At 36.1% G+C, this 8,981-nt stretch overlaps 1 pseudogene; it reads right to left on the bottom strand.

Moving 5' to 3' along the window:
- Window positions 1–255: 255 nt before the first annotated feature.
- On the bottom strand, window positions 256–2,536 carry LOC126602847 (uncharacterized; annotated as a pseudogene).
- Window positions 2,537–8,981: the final 6,445 nt, after the last annotated feature.

Raw genomic sequence — 8,981 nt, 5'->3', positions numbered from 1 at the left:
ACAAAAGATAAAACAAGAATTATCAATGTCACTGGCGGGTTCACATTGGGGTCAACGGGGTCATTTGACCCCTGGCGGTCTGAAAAATTGTAGGGAAGTGCCCAGGGACGAAGTCAGAGATTAGTGTGAATGGGGGCATCCTCAAACAACAAAGTCATAATTAAAAAGCTCAAGAATTTACTAAACACAATACTTATATATTAATCCATAAAGTTTTTCATACAACAGTCCCTTACAATATCCCTCGACGCGTTTTCATGTTCTGAAAGCGTTGCATGACAACATCATGTTGTCATTCATCCATTGATCTCCCATCCGATTTCTCAATCGATTCTTCAGAATTTTCATGGCCGAAAATGCTCTTTCAACGGTTGCAGTAGCAACTGGAAGAGTTAGTGCTAATGTCACAAGCAAGTAAACCAGTGAATACACCTTGTGTTTCTTGCATTGAACCATTGTTTTTGCAAGATCTCCAATCTCTTTTAAACCTGAAAACTCAATGCTAGACTGCATATCCAAAATGTAAGTCTCAAGTTGAATCTTAAGTATCACCAGCTCATTCATAGAGAAGTCTTTAGGATAAAACTGGGCAAGACGCAATAGCTTCTGGCTATCAAAAGCAGAGAAGAAATCGGCTAGACATAAACATGCCAAACAAAGAAGTAACTCAGTGTTGGTCTCATTGAAACGATTATTTAGTTCTTGAAGCTGCCAATCCAAAACAACATAAAATATCCCAACACAATAATGATGCATATTTGTGACTGCTTGTGCTTTTCGTTGCCCTCGCCTTCAAGAAAGAAACATGTCATCCATATTAGGCACATCAATATCATGTTTAAGACAAAATTCTGAGACTTCACTAAGTAAAGAATCCTAACCACTTTTCCTCATTATCTCCAACCTTTGCTTACAAACTCCAACCAACTTCATGGCATTTACATTATCTTGATCCTTCCTTTGCAATGCTTGTGACAATTCATTGGTTATTCCTAGTATATCTTTCATCAAGTGTAGATTAAACACAAAATCAAATGATTGAATGGAATCCAATAAATTATTCGCTTCACATCTTTGTTGAGATCTTACTCCATCATCTGCTATTACTTCAAGTACATCAAGTATGGATGAAAACATAGTCATTATACTTACTAGTACCAAAGTGTGAACCCCAACATGTTTCTCCAGCACGTTTCAAAGTAGTTTCTTGATTTTTGCCTTTGCCACTTGTAAACTCACCACTTGTAAACTCACCACTGTTTAGTGCCTCAATAACTGCAATAGATTGCTTCTCTCGAAGAAGATCACAACGCTTCGATGAAGCTCCAACAACATTTACCAAAATAGTAACTATACTAAAAAGAGACTCAATTTGGATGTTCTTCTTTGCCACAGCTACAAGAGCTAATTGAAGTTGATGTGCAAAGCAATGAATATAATAGGCACAACCACTTTCTTTCATAATAAGAGCTTTAAGACCATTGAACTCACCTTGCATATTGATGGCCCCATCGTAACCTTACCCATGCAACCTAGACATGCTCAATTTATGCCTAGAAAATACCTCATCAATGGTTTCCTTGAGTGAGAGAGCAGCAATACTAGTAACATGCTCAATGCCAATAAAACGCTCAACGACATGCCCATTCTTGTCCACATAACGTAATACAATAGCCATTTGTTCCTTCGTTGATACGTCGCGAGATTCATCAATCAAAATAGAGAACAACGAAGTGCCAACGTCTTCAATAATAGCCTTGATCGTCTCAGTTGCACAAGCATTTACAATGTCTTTTTGAATATCTGGTGATGTCAATTTGTGATTATCCGGAGCATTTTTCAAAGTAACGGCTTTCACATCCTCATTGTGGTCGACAAGAAACTGTAGAAGCTCAAGAAAGTTTCCATGGTTGCTTGAATGTTCAGATTCATCATTACCACGAAATGCAAGCCCTTGTCTCAAAAGAAATCGATAACAATCGATTGATGCATTCAACCGAGCTCTATATTGAATTCGAGCTTCATCATGAGTTTTAGAGAAAAAAGACTGGATATGTTGCTTTTGACTCCTTAAAGCTTCAAAATTACTCCATGCTTGATTATGTGCACTATTGACGCCTCCAATATGAGTTAGAAGTCTTTCTTTCTTCTTCCAGTTAGAAAATCCTTCGCCAACAAAGAAATCACCACCTGCTTGTTCTCCAATGTTTGGTTTAAAAAGGTAGCAACATAGACAAAAGGCAGCATCTTTTTCTACACTATATTCCAACCAAGTAGGAAAATCATCAAACCAAGTAGGGTTGAATCGTCTTTGCGTGTCTCTATATTTCTTGTAAGGAAAATTATGGGTTTTAGGTTGTTGAGGACCAGCTAGCACGTACGTTCTTCGTACTTGATCTCGCATATTAGGGTTGTAATCCAAAATTCGAATTCGCTTACCAGGATCTGATGGAAGATTTGATAAAATAAATTTTGTACTATCTTGTCCATGACCATGAGTATCATTATTTTTCTCAATAACTGGGGATGGCGGCATTGATATTTTTTTGAAAAACCTCTCCATGATGTTTCAGTCTGCAAAGTCATTCAAATTGATGCCCCAATAACATATAAGGTTCATACGTAATTTATAGAATTTATAGAATAAAAATCTCAATAAAATTCTTAGAATAAAAATCTCAATAAAAATCCCATCTTTTCTAACCTTCAGGATGAAAACACATGAGAAACAAGTTAGATATGCAACTGAGACATTTTAACACTTATGTAAAACCTTAACCCTATAAGATACTACATGGGACATTTTGATTAACATAGCATTCTAATCAAACCAAGATCCAACCAAGGCAACAATTCAATTAACCAATACCAATAAGCATACAAATTATTCAACAAATAAACATTTAATTCAACTAATCATATGAATAAATGTATACCCATATCCATTTCATAATTTCATTCATTAATAATCATAGAATTCATATCAATAATCAATAAGTCAATAACCATATTAGTGTATGACCATATTCATATGATTCTATATTTCTATACCAATTAAACAAAAATTCGTCTTAAATAATTAATTAGGGTTAGGGATTATAGATTTAGGAATTAAAAAATTTACCTAAATATATATATGTCGGCTGGGGTGGCTGGCTGGAGTGGCTGGGGGAAGAGCAACTTTGCTCCTGTTCCGTAACTTCCATTTTGTTTCAAGCTGTTGGCGTTGGGGGAAGAGCAGCACCACGCTGCTCTGCTTTCTGATTGGAGCCGCAAAGGCTAATGAAAATGAAATAAAGAGATGGAAGGAATGGGAGTCTAGGACCGTGGGGACAAATGGTCCCCCACTATAACATAACTTTTTTTTCCCAAACATATACGAAACAACGTCGTTTCGTTTACATTTTTTTAATTTTTTTACCAGGACCAAAATGACGTCGTTTTGGCCTGGTTTTGAAAAAAAAAAAAAAAAAAAAAAAAACAAAGACCAAGCTCTGCTTCTGCAGAACCAAATCGCAGGAACCAGAAACATCTCAGTGGGGGCTTTGTTGCTGCAAAACCAGATCAGTTTGAGCAGCATGCCAGCATCAGAAAAACTTCAGTGGGGGCATCCACCCCCTAGGCCCATGGTAGCTCCGCCCTTGGAAGTGCCTTCGGTGACTTCTTGGTTGTTCGGGTAGTAGCCACTTCATACATATAAATTGTTTGACAAATGCTTGAGTGAGACTTGGTATCGCCTTTGTAAGTTGTTGTTGGCATTTATCAACATATTTTTTTTGCGTATATAGACATCTGTTGACAAATTCATTTGGAAGTTGTTGGCATCAGTCGACAAGCACGCAATATAGCTTGACAAATGATTATAACCCACTAACTGTTCAATGAAATACCACACTAAAATTTTACGTGTTGTTGATGTCCAAAAAATTCAGTTTCCATGTCCTCATAGACAAAATAGTCACCTTTCCTCTCATTCATGACTGGTTTTTATTGTGGACCAGCCAGAGGCGGATCCACATAGGGACCTAGTGTAAGTCATATTTTGAAAAGCATAACAATAAAACATTAGGATCACCGATATAATGAATCGATCCAATATATAATAGAGATGAACTAATTATATTGAACTTATATGTAAAAAGGAAGACATGGCTCTTACAGATGGTAAATGAGGCTTGTACTCTCAACAAACGGAAGTGTTCCAACAACAATAAGGTTTGCTCGGAATAGAACGTGTGGATTGTGAGAGCAAGGCCAATCTTTATATAGTTGCTAGAATATCTCTCATTCAAGCCTATTTTTAAATGAGAGAGATTCATTTTCATAATCACAATTACATATTTTATATCCCTCCATAACAAGTTTTACCAAATAGGGAATACCTAATGGGTCAATCAAACTTCAGACTCTATTATTCTAGCCATACAAGAGCTGCAAGATCACCCAAATCAAGTGATGTAATTGACAAGTTATTGATACCCACAATAATTCTTACACTGTGTGGTCCCAGAACCCTTCGGAGGTCATAGAAACACATGTGAAGGTCTTCCGGGACCCCCAACGATTAGGCAGGTGGAGGTGGAGACCTCCATGGATGTGTGCAGCCAATGTTTAAACATCTTCACTCTCGCCGATTTGTGAGCAAGTGTTCTGTAAAGAGCGGCACTGAAGTCGCTGTTCAGTTTGGCGAGGAAGAAGAAACCATTCCTCCTATGTTTAAACTTCTATAAACCGCAGCCGTTTCATTCACTTCTCTAATCCACTGTTTCAATTTTTCATATGCTTTTATGTTTTTTTTTTTTCTAAGAAATAAAATTTGGACTTTTCAATGACAGTTGCAACTTTTATTTCTCTCTCTCTTCCCCCTTTTATCACATAGTTTATTTTTAGAAAAAAAAAATGCTAGGATAATACTTGCGTTCCCCTTGAGGGGATGAATTCATTTCCCCAATTGTAAATAATTGATCTTCACTGTAGAAGTTTTATAATCAAAATCATTCAATCTCCTAATCTTCATTTGAAGACCACCCAACAAAAATTGTCAAATCGGATATCGTTTAGTCATCTAAATTTAACAAATAAATCAACGATGTAGGTACCAAATAGCAGGATGAACAATTGATTTATTTCATACATTCTGATAATTAAATGATATCTAAATCGAATGATTTTATGTTGGGATGATCTTCAATTGAAGATTAGAAGATTAAACAATTCGATTATGAAAGTTTTACATGACGGTTTCCTGAGTTTATCTGAGTTTAAACAATTCGATTATGAATCTTCTACCTGCTACCCTTTTAAAGTGCATTTTGCACTATTTGGTTGGATTATGGGAGCGCTCCTAGCACGGGTAGCTTGCCTACCCCCATTTTCCGTTCATCCATTTGATTCTTTGGCCCTTCTTTCGGGTGGTCGTGACGGATTTGCGGTGGCGGTGCGGCTATTTTGATGGAGGTGGCTGTCTAGGTTTTTCGGTTTGGTTGCTGCTATGGGCTGCCCACTTTGGGCCCTTCTCATTGTAGTTTTCGTTTATGGAGTTGGACTTTTGCTTGGCTATTTTGGACTCTCTTTTGGAGTTGTCTTTATCTTGTATTAGCTTTTTCTTTAAATGAAGTTCACTTTGTTTGTCATAAAAAAAACATAGTTTTGTTACAATTATGGTTAGAAAGCTGTTCATTCTTGTATCGATCCGTGAACATTTACGCAATCCCCGAAAGAGGAAAAGAAATTAAACGTGCACTACTCAACTACCAAATAGTTGCATTAGTGAAAGGGGGTGTTATAATTGGAGGTAGATTCTCTGCCCTCCCACTTTTCGTGTCCTCCTGTTTTGTGTGGTCACGGTTAAACCACGTCAACATTTTATATTATTTTTTATAGAGATAATAAGACAAAAATGAATAGTAATATAAAATGTTGACGTAGTTTAACCGTGACCATACAAACAGAAGGGCACGGAAGGGCACGGAAAATGAGAGGGCAGAAAATCTGCCTCCGTTATAATTTGTTGTAATTTGGGAAGGTAGGCAGGACAAAGCGGTAGCTGTAATGAATTCTACTTGAGAAAACCCTTTTATGGCTTGCATGGTGGTCCATCGTATAGGTCATCTTATAACCAACACTCCACTATTCCAAATTAATTTATGCACTTACCTAACCGTTATCCCATTATGGCCCAAACTTAAATGATCTTGTCTGCCAATATATGCCTCTAAAACCAATGCCTCAAAATTAATATATATTTATCTTCACAAAAGTTTATTTTAGAATTCTAAGATGCATAGTTTTTTCTAGTGTAAAATAGTATTGGAAAATTTGGACTACACAATAGGTCATTCGCAATTTAATAGCAAACTTGTTAATTAAGAGAGTCAAAGCTAGAATTTTTCACTTATAAATGAAAAGGAATAACATTAAAGTGTAGTACTTGTGACTGAGACACTTCTTTTAGATGACTAAAAATCATTATCGAATTACCAAAACTTGTAACACTGCTTTAAGATTTTGTTATGAAAAGTTCAAGGTTCACTACGAGCTCTATTTGTAATATCTATAATTTTCTGTCACTTAGTACGACGGTTATACTCTCACTTTTAAGTAATATGTCTTAGGTTTGAATCTCTTGAATATTAAGTTCGATACCAACTTTTAACCTACCCATAGTGGGTGGTGTCGTTCTAACCTCCAAGGCTTAGGTCTTGTCATTATCTTTCATCATCTGTTTAATCATCTAATGTCATACTTAGTTCATATTACAACATTCATTAGCTTTTAGCAAAAAAATTGTTAAAATTTCTTTGAGTTATAATTTCGTTTACTACTTCAAGATAATCACATAACATGTGTTTTTTTTAAGTGGTTTTTCAGAAACTACTTATAGGAAACTTCAAAGTTAACCGAACCCTAGTCTTCTAGGCTTGGTTGCATTAGAAACCAACGTCACATTTGTAGAGAGGGGACCTTGCAACTCCCTAGTTATTGTAATGGGGTGTATTAAGTAAGGTAGAGCTCGTATAGTTTGGTTCTAGTGTTTTTGGTGAAGGACATAATAAATGTGAAAGCAATATATGTGAAATTAACCCCACTACTACAGTAAATAGCTTGCGCGAGGAAAAGAAGTTTGTCGCACTAAGCAAATTTTGGTTGCGACAAAGCTGACACAATGAAATTTTGTCGCCTACATGTTGTCGCACAAAGGTCGTAAAGAAAACAATTGCGCGACGAAGACAAAGGATAAAAATATACATATGGTATGTAGTTTTGTACTTGTTGCCCCCATCCCCATGCATATGTGTTATATTAGGTTACATGACTAGTATAAGACACAATAGTCTTGCACTTATTGTACAACATACTCTTACACCTAATATTGTGGGCGTATAAATTAATTTACCTTTTGTAGAACTCTGGGTGGGGTGACTGTACCCAAGGACAGCCAAATGGTACCAGAAATGTGCTCTCTCAAGCTCAAAGTATTACAATGGTGACTTTAATTACTGTCGGGTTGTGTCATCCATAAAGTTTCATCCAATAGTGATTATTCGTCAGTAATGCACAAAGTTGATTGATGATTAAAGAGCGGAGTTTGACAAATATCGGTTGAAATCTCGTAGGTGATGAGTACTTCTACCCTTTAAAGTGAATTGGATAACAAATCAATACAACAAATTGAGAAAAAGGATGTGATTAAAGTAAATTTGTCATGCCCTGGAATCGGGATCGGCCTAAAAAATAACCCCGTGTCCGGCGGAAACCTTGTACAAGGAGACCTAACTGTTAGTTAGTACCGTGTAAATTACTTTTGTTTGAATAAAAGTTTCTTTCAGGATTTTTCTCGTCTAGTTTTATTTGAGCTTTAGTTTATAATTTTTATTTTTCACGACCTTAAATGAAGAACAAAAAAATCGGGGTGTGACAAAATCGGATAACAAAACAAAACCCTAGCTAGACGAAGAGCGAAGAAAAACAAAGCAATATTAATATGTGGCGGAGGATACAAGCGGATCTCTTCTATTTGACGGATTTTAATTGGTGGCGGAGGATACAAGCGGATCTCTTCTGTTTGACGGATTTTCATGGTTAAATCCCTGGCATCTGTTTTGTCTCGGTGAAATCTTCATTCAATTGTGTTTGTTTGTTTGTCTTGATTCTTTGTGTTCCCGATGGACAAACGACTTTTCAACTTCGGATCCCACAAGCTATTGAGGCTTTCGAGTCATGACTAGCTAGTTTCTATCTTAGTCGCATAACATATTGATCTCCTCAACTAGTGCTCTATGGAACCATGTTTGATTATATTTGGCAATGACGCCAATCCGGTAAGTGCTTGATAGGAGTTGATATGGGTAGATCTTACGAAGTAAAATTGTGTGTTATTTTTTTGTTTGTTGTTTTATTTGAGTTGTGTGCTGGCGTTTTTGGAATCAAGTTAAGTTTGTGAGTGCCACAATTCTCTTTCCGGTCTATGTCTTTGTTGCTTATAATAACTTTAAAAAATCGAAAGTCTTGCTCTAGGCGAGTTTTGCAGTCTCATTTTACACAACTTTGATATTTTTGTTATATGTGAGTTTGTTTACATTTGGTAGTTCTTCACCATATTACCGTAGGTAAGTTGATTGAAATTGTTGGATCTATTGTTTAATGCATGGTGCTTTAGGATTATGAAGTGATCTAGAGCCGCGTTCTTCTTTGCAGTGTCTAGATAAAAGCATGTCAATTTCTTGTCCTACAATTGTTTTGAGTCTTTTCATACTTCACGTATCTTTTAGCATTGTCTTGCAACATTTGTAATTTTTTTTTGTGGGTTCATTAGATATTGGTCCTGAAAAGTCATGATTTCTAAACATAAACCTATATATAATTAAACATCCAACAATAATCCAAAAGTCAAATAAACTGCCACATAAGAATATAAGTAACCTACTAGTACAAATTATTTACAATTTTTGCTACAACCCACACTTGAAAATTAGCTTCAA

Source organism: Malus sylvestris, chromosome 15, assembly GCF_916048215.2.
Source record: "Malus sylvestris chromosome 15, drMalSylv7.2, whole genome shotgun sequence".
Taxonomy (NCBI): Eukaryota; Viridiplantae; Streptophyta; class Magnoliopsida; order Rosales; family Rosaceae; genus Malus; species Malus sylvestris.
This window is presented reverse-complemented; position numbering and strand designations above follow the sequence as displayed.